The sequence below is a fragment of the Ornithodoros turicata genome, chromosome 1 (genome assembly GCF_037126465.1).
Source record: "Ornithodoros turicata isolate Travis chromosome 1, ASM3712646v1, whole genome shotgun sequence".
Classification (NCBI taxonomy): Eukaryota; Metazoa; Arthropoda; class Arachnida; order Ixodida; family Argasidae; genus Ornithodoros; species Ornithodoros turicata.
This window is the reverse complement of record NC_088201.1, coordinates 182,397,150-182,418,495: the sequence shown is the minus strand read 5'-3', so window position 1 is coordinate 182,418,495 and position 21,346 is coordinate 182,397,150.

Sequence of the window (21,346 nt, the reverse complement as noted above, 5' to 3'; positions counted from 1 at the left end):
AAACCTTGTTCTCTTTAAAAAGGCGAGAGCCAAAGCAAGGTGGACGCGCAAGCAAGCCAAGCGGTCCTCTTGGCAGAGCTTCGTATCATCATTGTCTTCCAATTCTCCTTCTAAACTTATTTGGGATCGCCTTCATAAGATCAGAGGTGTACACATGAGCCGCGCTACCCCTCTTTTAGTAGTGAATGGTCAGCCATGTGAAAGCCTACAGGAACAAGCCAACGTTCTCGGTGAGCATTTTGAAAGCGTTTCCTCTTCCTGCAACTACACCAGTGAGTTCCTTAAATTAAAGAGTAGTGCAGAGAAGAGGAAAATTCCAATGCATTCTGGAGACAATCTTATGTATAATCAACCTTTCACGAAAATAGAGCTTCATCGTTCCTTAAAGTGTACAAAAGCAACTTCACCAGGCCCAGACAGGGTGATGTATTCTATGTTGAGTCATCTGTCTGATGCATCTAAAGAGCTTTTACTCAAGTTTTTTAACCAAGTTTGGACCCAGTGTGCATTACCCTCAGCCTGGAAAATTTCAACTGTAATTCCTCTGTTAAAACCCGGAAAGGAACCTTCAAGCCCGTCCAGTTACCGACCAATCGCTCTCACGAGCTGCATTGGCAAAACGTTTGAGCGTATGGTCAATGCTCGACTCGTCCATTTCCTAGAGGAAAATAAGTGCCTTTCAGAACTACAGTGTGGTTTTCGCGTTGGACGTTCCACAACAGACCACCTCGTTCGAGTGGAAACAATGATTCGTGAAGCGTTCGTCCGAAGACAACACTGCCTGTCAGTATTTTTTGATCTTGAAAGGGCATATGACACCACTTGGCGGTATGGCATTCTACAAGATCTATACTCTTTCGGAATCAGGGGGCGCCTTCTTAGGTGTATAACAAACTTCCTTCAAAGCAGGACATTCCGAGTACGGCTTGGAATGATACTATCCCGTCCTTTCATCCAAGAAAACGGGGTGCCGCAGGGATCTGTCCTTAGCGTCACTCTGTTTCTCGTGAAAATCAACTCAGTAGCTAGCATAATTCCACCTTCCATGTCTTATTCATTGTACGTGGATGACATTCAGATTTCCTTCTCTTCCACGAATCTAGCAACATGTGAGCGACAGGTGCAGCTAGCTTTAAATAAACTTACCAAATGGTCTCTTGAGAATGGGTTCAAGTTCTCACATGACAAAACCGTATGTGTTCACTTCTCGAGGGTCAGAGGGCTGTTTCCTTCACCTACTCTTAAGCTGAACGGACAGGACCTTGCTGTTAGGGGTGAACACAAATTTCTTGGGGTCATCTTTGATAGCAAGCTCACTTTCTTACCCCACATCAAGAGCCTTAAAACAAAATGCATGAAGTCACTTAACCTGTTGAAGGTGCTGTCCCACAAATCTTGGGGAGCAGATCGTGACACCCTGCACAGGGTTTATGTGTCCACAGTGCTGTCTAGAATGGACTATGGATGTGTTGTTTTTGGGTCTGCACGGAAATCTGTCCTGAAGATTTTAGACCCAGTACATCATCAGGGACTGCGTTTGATAACTGGTGCTTTCCGCACGTCGCCAGTGGAAAGCCTCTATGTCGAGAGCAACGAATGGTCACTCGAAAGAAGGAGGTTTTACTTATCTGTTTCGTACTCCTTGAGGGTAAGAGGTTATCCCAATAACCCAGTTATTACCTGCATTGGAGGCACGCGCTTCAAACAGCTGTTTCTTAATAAGCCCAGCGTTGTTCCCCCATTTAGCATGCGTGTTCTTCAGGGATGTGAGGATTACAGTTTCCCATATAATGATTTCACTATAGTAGAGGCTAGTCCTCGGGTCCCGCCGTGGCAATCACCTCCATGTTTCAATAGCTCCCTGACTATGTTTAAGAAACAGAACACACCACCTGTTGTGCTCCAGCAGGAGTTCGAGTCCCTTAAAGAAAGTCTTGGGCAACACAGAGCTTTTTACACTGACGGTTCCAAAACACGCACCTCAGTCTCATGCGCAATGGTAACCAATGGACTCACACAGTCATATCGTCTACCTCACATGCTCTCAGTTTTTAATGCCGAAGTATACGGAATAATCCTCGCACTGAACTACATCTTAGAAAGTTACACCAAGTCGTCAGTCATTTACACAGATTCTCTGAGCTCTTTTCAAGCAATAGGCAACATAGTGATGTCCAAAAACCTCCTTGTGCAGAAGGCACAGTGCCTTGCTGGTAAAGTAATTAAAAAGGGTCTTTCTTTAACATTCTGCTGGGTACCCAGTCATGTGGGTATACCCGGGAATGAACTTGCTGATGCGGCTGCTACAGGTGCTCTTTCATCTGAGGTGAATCCATTTGCTGTACCGTCCCAAGACCTCCGACCTACACTTATGAGGGCCATAAATAGCAGATGGCAGCAGCACTGGGATACACTACACACCAACAAACTTCACCTGGTTAAGCCCACCATTGTTAAACCGACACAGATTTTTAACAGTCGTCTTCATGAAGTTGTTTCTGCCAGGTTGAGAATTGGGCACACTCATTTGACCCACAGTCACCTCCTCTGCAATGAAGAGGCTCCACATTGCACTCGATGCGACGAGATAAAGTCTGTCCTCCACATGCTTATTACATGTCCATCACATGAAACATACAGACTTCACCATTTCCATGAGCTCTACACATACCACACACCTCTACATCCATCCCTTTTGCTGGGGGATGAGGCTCTTCTGCCATTTGAACGGGTGTTTAGTTTCTTTGAAGACGTTGGTGTTTTAAACGCATTGTAGTTTTAGCTTCATGTCCTTTTATTCTCTAACTGTACAGTTTTATCTTAGCTGAATCGCTATACTTTTAACAGTACTTTCCTTATCATTGTCTTGGCGCATTATGGCCTTCGTTGCTTATGCGCCAAGAAAACCTGAATCATCATCATCATCACTTTGATTAGGTTATTATTAGCGTAAAAGCGTTCGAAGCGTTCGCCATCTGCTGCAATGCACAGGTGGGCTCTCCGAATTGTATCTTCCACGGCCCTTTTTATTTCGGATCTGGAAAGCGACGAGTAGAAAGCAGTGATTTCCCCTGCTGGTCAGCCAGCGATCGTGGTTCGCTTTTGTATACTTCGTCTTCGACGGGACCCCAGAGGTAAAAGTCCATCGGCGTTAAGCCAGGAGACCTGGCGGGCCATGCCACTGGACCAAATCGGCCAGCCCACTTCTCCCGGAACATCTGACGGAGCAGCTGTACTGCACGCCGCGCGCTGTGAGGTGTCGCCCCATCGTGCTGAAACCACACGCGGGTCCGTTCAGCAAGAGGCAGGTCATCAATAAAGCTGAACACGGCATCTAAAATTTCGCTACAGTAGCGGTTGGCATTTAGGGGTCCCGTGAAAAAGATTGTCCCAATAATGGCTCCGTTATAAATCCCGGCCCATACATTCGATCCCCACTCGTACTGATGCTTGCAGTCCCGTAGTCAGTGTGGGTTTGTTTGGCTCCAATAATGCGCGTTGTGGCGATTCACGTGAGCGCTATGGCAGAAATGGGCCTCATCAGCCCAGATGACCCTGTTCACAAAGTTTCTGCTTTCCTGGGTCCGACATCGGACCCAGTTACAGAAATCCAGCCGTTTCTGGTTGTCGCCCGCCTGGAAATGTTGATGAAGGCTCACGTGGTACGGGTGAAGTTTGTGCTTATGTAGTATCCTACGCACACTTGACATTGATATCTGCACTCACTTTGCCAGGGCGCGCAGACTTTACGTGGAGATCATCTCCTACTTCTTTCAGGGCCTGGTCTGTTTGTGTTCTCACTGGCAGAGATTGGGTGTGACCGGCTCTGGGTACTGGAATGGAAACTTTCTGTTGTGGACAGCCTCACAAATGCACGCCTTGTGGTACAAGAGCTCACCACCCTAGTTCCTGGAAGCATTTCACTGTATTTGAGGACTGCTCTGTCATAGTCCATACCTGCAGCTTCCAGAGCAATGATCATCCTTGTTTTTTCTTGCTTGGAATACACGGTGCTTGCCATCGCTGCCGTTTACTTGTTCACTGCATTCACTGAGACGGGAGTGCAAAACGGTCCAAAAATGTATTTCCTTCCCTACCTGTGAACACGTCGGGTGACCTCATTTTTGATAAAATAGCTCTGATTCCCGCACTCACCGCGGGTGTTTCTTCCGTGGGTAAGGCTTGTAACCCTTTCCCCCCTCGTGTGGCGTGTCAATGTAACCTCATTTCTTCGCAGCTTTGCGCTCAAACTTAGAGCCGTCCAAAAAGAGGCGGAGCGAAGGGCGCAGTCTCCACAGATTTTCGACGAATTTATTTCGGCAATTGCCATTGCATTACGAGTGGGATTATGTGCTATACTGAGAAAAATGACCACGGGGAACCCATTTCCGCAAAGAAAACGTTAGGGTGCCTTGGAAAATTTCGGAGTTCAATTCAAGAAATTAACATTCCGTCAATTAAAATGAAATAAAAATGGTACCAATATGTGGCAAAAGTTAGTGGCAGAAAAAAAAAATCCCCTGACCGCATGTCTCTCCGGGGCCAACGTTTTTGTTTTACTATGAATTTCTATCATGGTTGGTGGACCACCCTGTATATGGAGGAATGAAACCTAAGAACGGAACATGGCAATCCTCGAAGATCTTCAAATTTCCATTGGCCTTCGCGCAGAGTGATGTCATCTGCCGCACACCTTCTTCAAGTGAGGGGATTCAGTGGCTTCCCCTTCATCCGTGAGGCTCTTCACGAATGGACCCATGGCCTCATCCGTGAGGTTCCTCACGAAAGGCCTCACGGCCTCATCCGTGGAGTTCCTCACAAAGGGCCTCACGGCCTCAACCGTGAGGTTCCTCACAAAGAGCTTCACGGCCTCATCGGTGAGGTTCTTCACAAATGGCCTCACGGCCTCATCGGTGAGGCTCCTCACAAAGGGCCTCACGGCCTCATCTGTGAGGCTCCTCACGGAATACGTTGTACCCTCACATACTGATGGCCTCACGACGACTGGCCTCATGAGGGACAACGCCTCACGACTGTCCTCAGGAACTTTCAGCGTGGTCTGGCCTCACTCATCCTCACCTCATCGTCGTGAGGTAAGGGTGAGCCGTCCTCATGAGGGTCCTCATGAGTGAGGCCGCCCAGCTATGATCCCCTCTCCCGGAGCGGAAGCCCACTGGGGGCAGCACAATGCAGCCTATGCTAGCAGACGACAAATGTCCACACATTTGTCTCGTTCATCTTGAATAATACGAATGTTAACGTTGCAACTTAGCTTGTACTGTGATCAGGGGACACAGATGCGCGTCCTGACATATTTTTCAGGCGTTTATTTCGTCGCTGAAAGGTCTGAGGAAGTGATTTCTGCTGCTCCCATAGGACTCCATGTATTCGCATTCACAGAACAAAAAATCGTCTAAATTCGCCTATTTGCTGTATTCAGATAAAAAATATGTCAGGACGTGCAGAATTTGCACATGTATTACCAGCTCGGCGTACTGCTCCATTACTGCAGTAGTTTTCGAGATGAACTTCCCAAAGCTCGCTAATGCGCCAAAAAAACCTTAATCATCATCATCATCGAACTTCCCAAAGCAATGCCCATAGAGAATACATTGGGTTGATTCCGCCTTAAGATAAATTGTGTATCCCTGTCCTATGCTTTCTTCACGCAGGGCCAATGCAAATGAGTATTTAGCATTATGCAATAATTATCTGATAGCAGAAATGGGTGTCTTTGTCACAGTTTTTATCGCATCGATTGCCAAACACAACTTCCATTTTCACCGCAGAAGTCTACGGCGTAATCTTGGCACTTAATCATATACTACGACTTTCCATCAAGTCATCAGTTGTGTATACTGATTCACTTAGTTGCCTGCAGGCTATATGTAGCCTGCAACCACCAAAAAACCTCCTCGTTCTTCGAGCAAAACACCTGTCTAGCCGCATAATAAACTCAGGTCTTTCCTTGACACTTTGCTGAGTGCCCAGCCACGTCGGGATACCCGGTAACGAGCTCGCGGACACAGCGGCTACCAACGCACTCTCAGGTGACATAACCCCCTTTGACGTACCAGCACAGGATCTGAGGTCTGCCTTGCGTAGAGCAATTAACTTAAAATGGCAACATGACTGGGACACACAGACAAATAATAAATTACATTTGATCAAGTGCAATGTAGGTAAGCCTGCAGGAGTTTTCAAAGAGAGGCTTTATGAAGTAGTCATGTCTCGTTTGCGTATCGGCCACACATTTCTCACACATGGATTTTTAATTCTCCAGAGGGACCCTCCTCAGTGTGTGCACTGTGCTGAGCAGTTGTCTATTCTTCACATTCTCATCAGCTGCCCTCTCCAGGAACATCATTGCCAAACTCATTTTTCTGAGTTCTACCGCTATAGAATTCCTCTTCACCCAGCCCTTTTGCTGGGCGATGAGCCGCTTGTAAGTTTTAGCCGAGTTTACAAGTTTTTTAGGGACACTGGATACCTAAGAGATATCTGAAGTCACATATATTTTTTTATGTTTATATCAGTTTTAAATTGATCGTTATCTTTTAACTGGTAAAGAGATCATATATCACAGTATTGGCGCATTATAGCCTTAGTTGCTCATGCGCCAAAAAAACCCCAATCATCATCAATCATCATCATTTGTCACAGTTTATTAGCGTGTGCGTCGTTATTTTTTTTTTTTCTCTTATAGCTATGCGAGCAAAAGTGCGTGTTTCGCTGCATTTCTTATTTCTTTTTTCTTATTTCTTTTTTGCATTTCTTATTTCTTTTATTGCATTTCGCTGCTCTTTTCTTATTTTCTCTACTTTTTATGTAGAAGAAAGCCTCCTGCGTAAAAGCTGAATAGTGTTCTACCAGTGGAAGTGGGGTTGTTTGTTTGATTTTGTTGGGTGTTCGATATCTTGACGAAGTAAGCAGTGCTTAATTTGGAAGGTTTTTGAGCAGAAACGCTGGTATCTGAGCACGGAGTACAAATTTCTATATTTCTCTGCTCCCTAAGAAACTTTGTACGTCGTTTTCCAAGCAGACCGCGTTTAGTTTACGCAAAATAGAAAAATGAAGTTGTGTATGCTCTATGATGATCCGCCGCAGGCTTAGGCCTTTTCCCCGATGAGCAGCGTTTTGTATGCGATGTCGCATGTCTGGACTTGTTCAGTAGTGTTGCAATTTTTACTCTTCGCTAATATCTTGTTTCTGTCGTCTTTGCTGTACGCCGAAATAAATCTTTTAAAATAAAACATTAAAAAATCCACGCTTAAAATTCCACCCTTCGAAATCCATTTTCTGAGATAAACCGTTTAAAAATACACGTCCTCAAAATAAACGCTGTTAAAATAAATCATGGTAAGGCTTAGGAAGGTAACGCTCCGTATCAAAGTAGTGATAGCCGTATGGGCAACATGATGTTCTTTTCGGCGAAACATGCTATTATGATGTTTCTTGCTCATGTTTGTATTGTTATCCATTACATAACAACTTAGGATTTCGAAATATCCAGCTTAAAGGTGATGACGACGATGCGCGTATGAATACAGGACACGCACATTTGATCATACCTGGGTAGTAATAGCATTATTGTAATGAAATTACAGTAGTGAATTACTTTTTCTGGTAATTTGTAATGTAATGCATTACTTTTGATATTAGGCAATTTGTAATGTAATTTGTCATCCCTTTCGAGGACGTTTTCCTATTTTTAAGAGATATAGGCATCGTGAATGAATTGTAATATCTTAGTTATCTCATTTTATATGGTGATTTACACACTTATCGAACCAACACCTTTCGATTCCTTTTGATTTTAAACAAATCACTCTATTTTTAAGTTAAATTTGTTTTAAATAACACCAGAGTTTTGGCGCATTATGATCCTAGTTGTCGCTGCGCCACAAAACTCCCAATCATCATCATCATCATCATGTAATGTAATTTAATTACATTTGGGCTGTAATTTTAATGACATTACTCATTACTTTTTACAAAAGAATCGAGTGTGTGTTCTGTGTTGGCACTTTGCAGAAATAGAGTTGGGGGACTGGCGAGTGAAAAGAATTCCGACGGCACTATGAACGGTGACGCACTCAATCGGCACGTGGAACGTCAATTCCCTTTGACGAGCCAGTTGCCTTAGGCAGGGCACCCACAAACAAACGTTGGTAGGTCAACGGTTTGTAGCCCTGGAGAACCATTGCTTGCGGGCCCCATCCTCCTGACAATCTTCCTGTTGTCGTGATATATTGTGTAACCTTCGTCTCGTTGTGTCTCTGACATTGTAATGTCATTACTTTTTCGTAGTAATTGTAATGTAATTTTATTACGTTTCAATTGCAGTAATGAGTAATGTAATTTAATTAAATTCTAACTGGGGTAATGTAATTTAATTACATTTTAGAAGTAATTTACCCGGCGTCGGGAACTTGGCGCCCCCATCGCCCGGCAGCAGCCGCAGTAGCCCCCTCCTGCACTCACGGTTGGGTCGCCGCAGGAGGGAGACCCCCACGTATAGCTGTGCGTGGCTTTCCCGTGTCTGGGGAAAGGGGGATCCTGGCGGTTGAGTGGACCCGGAGGTTGTTTCGGACCCTTCGGGGCCCCTCCGGGAAAGCAACACACCGCTTTGGCCCCTGCTTCCCATAGACGGGTGGTCCTGGAAGGCCCGGCCAGGACTATTCAGCTAGTCGCCATCTCCCTTTTCATCACTTTCTCTTCTTTGGTCTCCTTCTTTCTCTCCTTTCCTCTTTTCACCTTCTTTGGCGGCAAGGGTCAACCTTGGGCAGTCTTTCACTCTCCAGAAGCTGCGCTTGGGTATAGTGTAGGCGTACCTGCTACTGCGTGAAACGCGGTCCCCTGGTTGGGCTCCGTGGTGGGCGGCAGGACCCTTGCATCGAATTGTATTGTCACCTTTATGGCTTCCTCTTCCTTAAAACCCCGAGATCGGAATCGGAAACGGTTCCGCACCGAGTACCAGCAAATTGATTTAAATACCTCAACACCCGAACCATGGTTTGCAAAGTTTATCGTTGTCCATTCGAATGATGACACAAGACCACTGTCAAAGGTATCTCCTTTTGTAATAGCGAAAGCACTTGAACAGCTGATAGGTAAAGAATACAATGCCAAGAAACTGGGCTCTGGAGATATCCAAGTCCACGTTGAAAAGTGGGAGCAAAGCAGTGCACTTCTTTCACTGACAAGCGTCAATGGGATATCTGTCACAGTAAGTTCACACCGGAGTCTCAACATTGTTAAAGGAGTAATTTCTGAGAGCGACCTTCTTGACTGTTCGGAATCGGAACTTCAAGAAGGCTTACAACAGCACGGTGTGGTAGCTGTAAAGCGAATAGTCATGCGTAGGGATGGGAAAGAAATCCCAACAAAGCACATAATCCTTTCTTTCAAGCTCCACAAGCTGCCAGACACAATCAAGGCCGGTTACCTCAGTTGCAATGTGAGGGCTTACATCCCCAATCCGAGTCGCTGTTACAAGTGCCAGCGGTTTGGCCACGGTTCTCAGGTATGCCGTGGGCAGCCCGTCTGTGCTAAGTGCTCCGGCAAAGACCATTCGTCAGAGTCGTGCAACAATGATTTTCAGTGTGCCAATTGCAAGGGTAACCACCCTGTTTACTCCAGATCATGTCCTTGTTGGAAGGAGGAGAAACAGATCCTCAAGCTGAAAACTGAGCAAAATATTACATACAGTGCAGCAAAGGCACAATTGGCGTTCCAGAAGAAAGGAACCTTCTCTGATGTGGTGCGCAGGGGAGTGGCACCACTCAGAGTATCGGTGGAGACCCAGACCTCTGGGGCTTCCCTCCACACTCCCCAACACAAAGAGAGGGACACTGAGGGTTCTCCTCCAGTGGCCTCTCAGACGAACAGCCAGGGAGATGCAATGTTAACCTCAGAGGAGGTTGTTGCATCCCCGTCCGTTTGGGACGGGATTGCCATGGGCCTGTCCCAAAACACGAGTCAGAGCATGGATCTCGATGACGACGACTGCTGCTCTCAGAAGTCGTCTTCGAGTCTACCAAGTCTTTCCATGGGCAAGGAACAGAGAGGGAAAAAAGTTGGCCGAGGACGAGGAGGAAAAGCCAAGGAACAACAACAAAGGGTTCCTCTACCGAGAATACAAGCTCCTTAATCCCTCCGCATTCATGGACAGTTGTTCCACAAGGTCTTTACGCCTTAGAGTAGTCGTTCAGTCCATATTCTTTTTCCTCTTCTGTGCATTTCTTATGGGTTCCCAGAGCATTATTCAGTGGAACTGCCGGGGTCTGCTGAAAAATCTTGATGATGTCCATGATTTGGCAGACAAACATCATACTGTCTGTTTCTGTCTCCAAGAAACAAATTTGGTTCCAGACACCCCTTTCCACCTCCGACGGTGGAACGTTTACCGTAAGGACCGAACAGACACGGCACGTGCTTCCGGAGGTGTGGCCATTCTCACGGCCAGAACACTTCCCACGAGAGATGTCCAACTTTCTACAAATCTTGAGGCTGTTGCAGTGCAGATTTGCACTGACCGTGTGATGACGGTGTGTTCTCTGTACCTGCCGCCATCAGCTAAGGTTGAAGAAAAGCAACTTCAAGACCTTCTCAGACAGCTGCCACAGCCTTTTCTTCTGCTTGGAGATTTTAATGCACACCATCCTCTGTGGGGTTGCTCAAAAGTTGACACACGAGGTAGGATGTTAGAGAAAATGCTAACATCTTTGCCAATCTGCCTTCTCAATACAGGGAGTGCAACACATGTCAATTCGGCTTCACAGACTTTCTCAGCTATTGACATTTCACTATGTAGTCCATCTCTATTCCAAGACATTTCATGGACAGTTGCCGACAGTCCTTACAGTAGCGACCACTTCCCTCTTGTATTAAAACTCAATCAACTGGCAGCTACCCTCACTACCCGACCACCCCGTTGGAAAACACAATTTGCCGATTGGGGCTCCTTTAAACAAGAAGCCATTCTGTCAGCAGAATCACTCCATGGACTCGGCATTAATGAAGCAAATGACATTATTACAGACATTATTATTGACGCAGCCACTAAATCCATTCCGCAATCTTCAGGTCGTCTTCCTAGACGCTGCAAGCCCTGGTGGACGAGTGATTGTGCGAACACCAGACGGGAGCAGAACCGTGCATGGGGTAAGTTTAGACGATACCCAACCCCAGCAAACTTACTCGCTTTTAAAAGAGCCCGTGCGAAAGCAAGGTGGACACGGCAACAAGCGAAACGGCAATCTTGGGAAAATTTCGTATCCACCCTAAATAGTAGCACTCCATCCAAGTTTGTATGGGACAGACTAAAAAAAATCAGAGGCGACTACAGGAGCTTCTCTGTTCCACTTCTGCAAATAAATGGAAGCACGTGTCAGAGCATCGAAGACCAGGCTGACGCCTTAGGTGAACATTTCCAAAACATTTCCTCTTCTACTCATTACACACGGGAGTTCTTGAAGATCAAGGATTCTGCCGAGAAGTGCACCCTGTCATGTGGTACTGGCGACAACTACGCTTACAATAGGCCTTTTACCATAACAGAACTTTTAAGAGCACTGAGCGTTTCAAAACAGACAGCTCCAGGGCCAGATCGCATCACGTACTCCATGCTGCAGCATTTAACACCTTCATCGCTAGAAACCCTTCTATGCTTCTTTAACTCTCTCTGGAATGAGGGCTGCCTCCCGTCCCGCTGGAAGGAGGCGATCATCATTCCACTGCTAAAACCAGGGAAAAGTCCTTCCAATCCAAGCAGATACAGGCCTATTGCCCTTACCAGTTGCTTAGGAAAAACTTTTGAACGTATGGTGAACTGCAGGCTTATGTACTACCTTGAAGAAAATGAATGCCTAGACCGATATCAGTGTGGCTTTAGAACTGCATGCTCAACAACAGACCAGCTATTACGTTTGGAGACTGTTATTAGGGAGGCCTTTGTTAGACGGCAGCATTGTGTATCCATCTTTTTCGACCTCGAAAAGGCGTACGATACGCCTGGCGGTATGGCATCCTTCGTGACCTACACTCTTTTGGGATACGTGGTCGGCTCTTCCGTTGCGTTGCAAACTTTCTTCAGGGGAGAACATTTAGGGTGCAGCTGGGAACTGTACAGTCCCGCCTGTTCACACAAGAGAGTGGAGTCCCGCAGGGGTCTGTTCTAAGCGTAACACTCTTTATTGTAAAGATGAACTCTGTCGTCCATGCAATTCCAGCGTCTGTCACGTACTCCTTATATGTGGATGACATTCAAATATCCTCTTCCACAAGCGTTTCTAGGTGTGAGAGACAGCTCCAGCTCACCATAAACAAACTTTCAGACTGGTCCACCAAAAACGGTTTCAAGTTTTCTCCTGAGAAAACTGTTTGTGTCCCATCCTCAAGAGTGAGGGGTGTGTTTCCTGAGCCCACACTCAGAATGAATGGCCAGGATATTACTGTCATGCATGAACACAAAATCCTTGGTGTCATCTTTGACCAAAAGCTCAATTTCGTGTCTCACATAAAAAATCTCAGAGTCAAGTCAATGAAGGCCTTAAATATACTCAAGATCTTGTCGCACAGGTCTTGGGGTGCAGACCGCGAAGTCCTGCGTCGTATTTATATTTCCGTCATTCGCTCAAAGCTTGACTACGGGTCTTTGGTTTATGGCTCTGCACGGAGGTCTGCCCTGGCGATTTTAGACCCAGTTCACCACCAGGGTCTCCGTCTGGTGTTGGGAGCTTTTCGAACATCACCAGTTGAAAGCTTGTATGCAGAGTGTAATGAATGGTCGCTGGAAAAACGGAGATTTTACCTTGCCTCTACATATGCAATGAAGGTGAGATCTTACCCGCAGCACCCTGCCCTAGCCTGTGCCACAGAAACCCGTTTCCAGCAGCTGTTTTTGAACAGACCTTCTGTCATTCCTCCTTTTAGTATGCGACTGTCCCTGGAAATGGAAGCTTATGGCTTCCCTGACCAGGGCAGGGTGACTCTAGTAGCAAGTGGTGGGAGGCTTCCCCCAGGGCAGCCACCACCAACACACAACACATCGTTATTAAAATATAAAAAGGAAGAAACTTCTACAGTTGTGCTCCAGCAGGAGTTCTTATCATTAAAGGACAGTTTTGGAGACCATGTCGCCCTTTACACGGATGGCTCTAAAACGGGCTCAAAGGTTTCCTGTGCAATGGTCACAGGCACGTCTGCTGTGTCTCGCCGTCTGCCAAACACTTTTTCCATTTTCAGTGCAGAGGTATACGCTGTGATCCTCGCTTTTAATCATGTGTTACACTCTCACATTGATACATCAGTCGTGTACACCGATTCCCTGAGCTGTCTACAAGCTATATGCAGCTTACGGAAACAAAAGAACCCATTCGTGCAACAAGCCCAGCATTTATTCAGCCAAATTACAAACAAAGGTTTCTCTCTAACACTCTGCTGGGTGCCAAGTCACGTAGGTATACGTGGCAACGAGCAAGCCGACAAGGCCGCTGTCGAGGCACTGTCCGGCGAGGCACTGTCCGGCGAGATGCGCCAATAAAACCCGAATCAAATCAAAATCAAAACTGTCCGGCGACCTCGCATTTACAGAAGTGGCAGCTGAAGACTTGCGTTCAGTTGATTTGATTTGATTTGATTTGGGGTTTTTTTGGCGCAAGAGCAGCTCTGGCCATACTGCGCCAAGACAATGGTTAAATATAGCAAGCTTCTATATAGTTAAACAATTAAAAGCTGTGACTATGGCAATTTGATAATGAAGTGAATGATGAAAGTCACCCATCTGGGGTGTGAATGGGCGAGGCTTTGAGGCAACCCCAGGCAAGGGAGTTGCCAATCCTCCTCTGTCTCATGTGAGACTTCGGGGCTGCCTCGGGTGAGGGCATCACCCAACTCCCTACCTAAGGGATTCCGGGGGGTGTCCTGGGCGAGGGAGTCGCCAATCCTCCTCTGTCCTTAAAAGGACTTTAGGACACAGCCCCGGGCGGGAGTTTCCCTGTCTGCCCATTCTCTACATGTAGGAGTCAAGATGGCACTAGAGTCGGTTGAGGAAGTTGCAATCTCTAAGGAAATTCATAATGGAATCAGGTTCAACCATTGGCTCGTCACCTAGAAGAATGGCCGGATGAAACGGAACATTGTGCTTGTATAGTACGGCAAAGTGTTTCAAGCGAGCATTTTCAAACGAGGGGCAAGTTATAAGGAGGTGGACCACAGTGAGCTGGACATTATAATGGCGGCATTCTGGTGGGTCTTCTCTGCGTAGTAGGTAGCCGTGCGTCAGAAATGAATGGCCTATCCGCAATCTGCACAATATTACGTCAGTGAATCTGTCTGTCTGCTTCACATCTGTTTCTGCTATCCTAGGTTTAATCAAGTGTAGCTTATTGTTGACCTTGGTATCCCATTGCTGCTGCCATTCTTTTATAATTGCTCTCTTCATAACCGGTCTGAAATCCTGAAGAGGTATGGTGAGCAACGACACATCTTCATTCAAGGATGATGCAGCCGCGTTATCAGCTTGCTCGTTCCCATCAATGCCACAGTGACTGGGAACCCATACTAGCTTCACCTCAAGCCCTCTGGCATAAGTCTTGTTTAGGAGACTGCGAACATGTAAAGCAAGAAAGTTACGTGTGGTCCTTAGAGACACCAGTGTTTTAATGGAACTTAATGAGTCTGTATATATGACTGAACGTTGAATGCTGTTGCTTAGTATGTGCTCTAGTGCCATCTTGATTGCAGTGAGCTCCGCTGTGGATATACTCGCATAGTTGTGAAGCCTTTGCTTCTGAACCAAGTCAGCGCATATCATTGCACAGCCAGTGCCGGTTGTACGTTTTGTCCCATCTGTGTAAATGGGTTGGTGCTGTCCGAAGGTTTCTTTTAAAGCCAGGAATTCCTGTTTAATTACAGAGTGTGAGGTATCATTCTTGTCGTATCTCAACAGCGACTGGTCGTACTGAGATACCTGAATGCTCCATGGTGGTGTTTCATTGATCATTTGGGCGACCAGATAATCTACCTGCATGCCATATTTCTGCATCGCATGTCGCACACGCAAATTTAGAGGTGGAGTAGCAGATGGCTTATTTTCAAATAGACGCTTAAACCGGGTTTCTTGGACTGCCACGTAAGCTGGGTTTCGGGGGTTGCTCCGGTTTTTTGTGCAGTAGAGCATCATCAAATAGTGCCTTCGTCTCTCCAGGGAGTATTGCCCCGATTGCACAAGGAGGCTGTCGATAGGAGAGGTCCTGAATGCACCAGTCGCTAGTCTCATGGCCTGGTTGTGAATGGGGTCAAGCATCTTGAGTGTAGACCTTCTGGCAGATCCATAAACAATACAACCGTAGTCAATGCGTGATCGTACAACTGAATTATATACCTTGAGTAGCATTCCCTTGTCACTTCCCCAAGACGTGTGTGACAATATCTTTAGTATGTTTGATGCTGCGTGGCATTTCTGTTTAACATGTTTGATGTGGCTTGCAAATGTTAGCCTGTGATCAAAGATCACCCCCAAAAACTTGTGTTCTTTCTCTACTGGAATGTTTATTTGATTCATAATTAATGCTGGGTCTGGAAGTAGCCCCCTCTTTCGAGAGAACATCACGCATACTGTCTTTTCTACAGAAAAGTTAAAACCATTTTCTCTTGCCCATTTGGCGAGCTTATTTATGGTCATTTGTACCTGTCTTTCGCATATCGACTGGTTACATGAACTGTATGATACCTGCAGGTCATCTACATACATCGAGTACGATACACTCTGTGGAATAACCCTTGCCAGGGAATTCATCTTTATGATAAATAGTGTTACACTAAGTACACAGCCCTGGGGTACACCATTCTCCTGACAGAAAACCTCGGATAGTGTGGTACCCAATTTCACCTGAAAGAACCTATCTCGTAAGAAATTCTCGATACAGCGCAGAAGGCGTCCTCGAATACCATATGCATGGAGATCCAGCAAAATGCCGTGCCTCCAGGTTGTATCATAAGCCTTCGCTATGTCAAAGAAGACCGACATGCAGTGTTGCCTTCGCACGAATGCTTCTCTTATTTGTGTTTCGAGTCGTACAAGGTGGTCAATCGTTGAATGTCCAGCGCGAAACCCACATTGATTTTTTGCGATTATTCCCTCTGCCTCTAAATGGTATCGAAGGCGGTTATTTATTAGTCGCTCAAACGTTTTTCCTATGAAGCTAGTTAGAGCTATCGGCCGGTAGCTTGCTGTCAACGTTGGGTCTTTTCCTGGTTTCAAGATTGGTATTACGTGTGCCTTTTTCCACTCGGAAGGGAGTGTGCCCTTGCGCCACACAGAGTTAAAAAGGGCTAGGAGCACTTCACGAGACTTTGTGGACAGGTGAGTTAGCATCAGGTAATGGACTGAATCCGGCCCAGGCGCAGTCTGATTAGTGCCTGACAAAACCCTTTCGAGTTCAACCATTCGAAGGTCGGAGTTGTACGGCTCTCTTTCTCCGCCAGAGGTAGGCAGAGTTCTTCTTTCAGCCTCCGCTTTTATTCTGAGAAAGCTTGTGCTGTAGTGTGCCGAGCCGGATACCATTTCAAAGTGTCGCCCCATCATATCTGCCTGTTCTTTGAGTGTTTTACATGGCACAGTATTCAGTATTAGCGGCGGCACAGTGAAAGCGGAGTACTTTCCCCTTATTTTGTTTAATCGGTCCCTGACCACCTTTGTTGGGGTTTGCTCATTAAGAGTGGATACAAATGACATCCAAGATTGCTTTTTCGCTTCTTTGTAGGTGCGTCGAGCCATGGCTCGTTTTCTTTTGAAGCTTAAGAGGTTATCTGTCGTAGGGTGTCTCCTGAACGCAGCCCACGCTTTCTTTTGTTCTTTTCGTGTGTTTTGGCATTCCTCATTCCACCAAGGCTTTTTCCTTTTCGGGAATTTTGTTGATGTCTGTGGGATACTCTTTTTGGCTGCTTTTATTATCTGATGTATAATTCTCTCATTGTTCTCGTCTACTGAGGCCCCCATCGCCCGGCAGCAGCCGCAGTAGCCCTCTCCTGCACTCACGGTTGGGTCGCCGCAGGAGGGAGACCCCCACGTATAGCTGTGCGTGGCTTCCCGTGTCTGGGGAAAGGGGGATCCTGGTGGTTGAGCGGACCCGGAGGTTGTTTAGGACCCTTCGGGGCCCCTCCGGGAAAGCAACACACCGCTTTGGCCCCTGCTTCCCATAGACGGGTGGTCCTGGAAGGCCCGGCCAGGACTATTCAGCTAGTCGCCATCTCCCCTTTCCTTACTTCCTCCTTTCATCTCCTCCTCCTCCCTCTCTTTCCTTACTCACCTTCTTTGGCGGCAAGGGTCAACCTTGGGCAGTTCTTTCAATCTCTCATTGAAGCTGCACTTGGGTATAGTGCAGAGACAAGTGTTAGGGTGCAGGGCACACTCCCTCAGTTGGGCTCGATGGTGGGCGACACATCTGCTGCACTGAACATACCTGTATCTTTTTATGGATAATATCAACTCCAAAAGAACTGATCGGCACCTAAAACGGAGCCGCACCGAGGAAAGACCATTGAATTTTCTTGATATAAGTTGTCCAGAACCTTGGTTTGCCAAGTTCCTGATTATCCACTCGGATAATGAAACAAAACCTGTGTCTAAAGTATCTCCATTTACAGTCGCAAAGTCACTTGAACAGGTGATAGGAAAGGCTTTTCAGGCAAAGAAATTGAGTACAGGGGACATCCAGGTCGAAGTGAACAACAAGAAACAAAGTACAGCACTCTTGTCGCTAAAGAATATTGGAGAGATACCGGTAACCATTACAGAACACCGTACATTGAACACTGTTAAAGGAGTCATTTCAGAAGATGAGCTAATCGAGTGCACTGAATCAGAGGTTGAAGAAGGGTTGAAAGACCAAGGTGTTGTCTCCGCAAAACGAATAGTCATGCGAAGAGATGGCAAGGAAATTGCCACAAAACATATTGTCCTTTCTTTCAAACTGCACACACTTCCTTCAAGCATCAAAGCCGGTTATGTGAACTGTCATGTAAGACCATTTATCCCTAATCCTCGCCGTTGTTTCAAGTGCCAGCGTTCTGGCCACAGCTCTCAAGTGTGTCGAGGACACCTGGTGTGTCCCAAATGTGCAGGAAAAGAACACGCTCCTGAGTCATGCACTAATGACTTCCATTGCGCGAACTGTGACGGTGGCCACCCAGTATATTCTCGGGCCTGTCCACGTTGGAAAGAGGAAAAACAGATACTAAAAATCAAGACAGAACAGAACATATCTTACAAAGCAGCGAGAGCACAGCTCGACTTTCACAAAAAAGGTAGCTTTTCCGACGTGGTGCGCAGGGGAGTGGCACCACTGAGGAAGTCTGTGGAGACGCAGACCTGTTTTCCGGGTCCTGAGCCTCCACTCGACACTCCCCAACAGAAAGCTGGAGACACTCAGGTGTCCCCTGCTATAACGGAGGCCAGCCGTCCAACTGGCCACAAAGAAGCCGCCACGGCCTGCTCAAAGGTCAATGGCGTACAGTCGATTTGGGACGGGGGCGTAAAAGCCACCTCCCAAAAGGGCTTGCAAAGCATGGAGGTAGATGATGACGACAGAATGTCGCAAAAGTCATCATCAAGCCTCCCTGATATACAAGGTAAAGAAAAAAGGGAAAAAGGCAGAGGGAGAGGTTCAAAGACAGGCGAATCGCAGAAGCAACCCCTGCGAAGGGTCCAACCTCCCTAAATGGAACAAGTTTTTCTTAGTCGGCGTAACCAAGTGCTGCGCTCCCTTCTCCTTCTCCTTGGAGTAGCCACTATTATGAGCCACTTCCTCCAGTGGAATTCCCGGCGTCGGGAACTTGGCGCCCCCATCGCCCGGCAGCAGCCGCAGTAGCCCCCTCCTGCACTCACGGTTGGGTCGCCGCAGGAGGGAGACCCCCACGTATAGCTGTGCGTGGCTTTCCCGTGTCTGGGGAAAGGGGGATCCTGGCGGTTGAGTGGACCCGGAGGTTGTTTTGGACCCTTCGGGGCCCCTCCGGGAAAGCAACACACCGCTTTGGCCCCTGCTTCCCATAGTCGGGTGGTCCTGGAAGGCCCGGCCAGGATTATTCAGCTAGTTGCCATCTCTCTTTTCATCACCTTCCCTTTTCTCTCCTTCTCGCTCTCCATTTCTTCCCTTCACCTTCTTTGGCGGCTAGGGTCAACCTTGGGCAGTTCTTTCTATCTCCTAGAAACTGCACTTGGGTATCGTGCAGTGGCAAGTGCTAGCATGCGTAGCATGTTCCCTTGTTGGGGTCGATGGTGGCTGGCACACCATCTGCACCGAATGTACAACCATCTTTCATGGATTCCAATCAATTCCCTCCCTTAAGACATGATCGGCCTCGAAAGAGGGGCCGCAACGAGGTTCAAGCCATGCATCTCTTTGAGAAAAACAAAGAACCATGGTACCCTAAAATCCTGATAATGAAGTCTGATGATGAAACAAAGTCACTTGATAAGGTATCTCCCTTCATCGTCGCTAAATCTCTTGAACACGTGATTGGAAAAACATACAAGGCCAAAAAGTTGAGAAGTGGAGAGATCCAGATCGAGGTTGAGACCAGTCAGCAGAGTTCGAGTTTGTTGTCGATGAAGCTGGTTGGTGAGATCCCGATCTCAGTGACAGCACACCGCACTTTGAATACAGTAAAGGGGGTAATCTCCTGTGATGAGCTACTTTTGTGCTCCGAATCGGAGATCGAAGAGGGTTTGAGAGATCAAGGTGTCGTGAGCGCAAAGCGGATTGTTATTCGTAGGGACAACAAAGAGATCCCCACCAGACATCTTGTTCTTTCATTCCAACTTCACAGTCTTCCCTCCGAGTTGAAAGCAGGCTATGTAAACTGCCCTGTGCGCCACTACATACCCAACCCACGCAGATGTTTCAAGTGCCAGCGTTTTGGGCACCATTCCCAAGTGTGTCGTGGGCACCTAGTCTGCCCAAAGTGTGCCGGCGACGGGAAGGAACACACACCAGAATCTTGCAAAAACAGTTTTTGTTGTTCTAACTGCCACGGCAATCACCCGGCCTACTCAAGAAGTTGCCCAAAATTCCAGGACGAAAAGGAAATCTTGAAAATAAAAACAGAACAAAATGTGAGCTACAAGGCAGCTAGAGCACAGTTGGACTTCCGGAAAAAAGGAAAAAGTTTCGCTGAGTCGGTGCAAAGGGGAGTGGCACCGCTCAGTGTATCCGTGGGGACCCAGACTCTGGGGCCTCCACTCCACACTCCCCCCAAAAAACATGAGGATGCGCAAGTGTCGCGTTCCTCCTCCCTGACCAACGTGCCAACTGGTCAGGAAGAGGTGTCCACGGCCTCCTCTAAGGTCGATGGCACACCGTCAGTTTGGGACGGGGTCGTAAAAGCCCCTTCCCAAAAAGGCACCCAAAGTATGGAGGTCGACGATGACGACTGCATGTCGCAGAAGTCATCGTCGAGCCTTCCCAGCATTCCTTCACAAGGGAAGGAAAAACGAGAAAAAGGACGAGGAAGGGGTTTCAAAGGGAATGAACAACAGAAACAACCCCCGCGAAGGGTCCAACCCCCCTAAATGGTACAAGTCTTTTCTAGTCGGTTTCACCAAGTGCTGCGCTTTCTTTTCCTCCTTTTTAGTGTGACCGTTATGAACCACTTTCTCCAGTGGAACTGCCGTGGTTTACTTTCTAACTTAGACGACATTAACGATCTCTTCGACAAGTACAATGCAGCATGTTTCTGCCTCCAAGAAACATATTTAAACACACACACACCAAATCCAATTCGTAGACACAATCTATTTCGAAGAGATCGAATAGACGCCACTCGCGCATCTGGCGGTGTGGCTATCGTCACACGAGGAACTGTTCCATCCAAAGAGGTCCACTTGGTTACAGATTTGGAAGCCGTAGCCGTGCAGATGTGTCTGGACAGAATTGTCACCATCTGCTCGGTCTATTTGCCACCATCAGGAAGTTTTGCACAGAGGGATATAGAACACTTAATCAGCCAACTTCCAACTCCATTTATACTCTTAGGCGACTTTAATGCCCACAATCTGCTTTGGGGCAGTGCAAGAAGCGACAGCCGAGGGAAAATGTTGGAAAGGGTCTTGTTATCAACCTCCATCTGTCTTTTAAATACAGGAGCACCGACGTACGTCCACTGTTCAAGTCAGTCTTTCTCGGTCTTAGATTTATCTCTTTGCAGTCCATCTCTATATCAAGATTTAGAATGGAGCGTGGAAGAAAACCCACTTGGTAGTGATCACTTTCCAGTGGTCCTGAAATATATGTGTGCAGTCAATAGTCTAACAGCATGCCCTCCTAGATGGAAGTTCCAACAA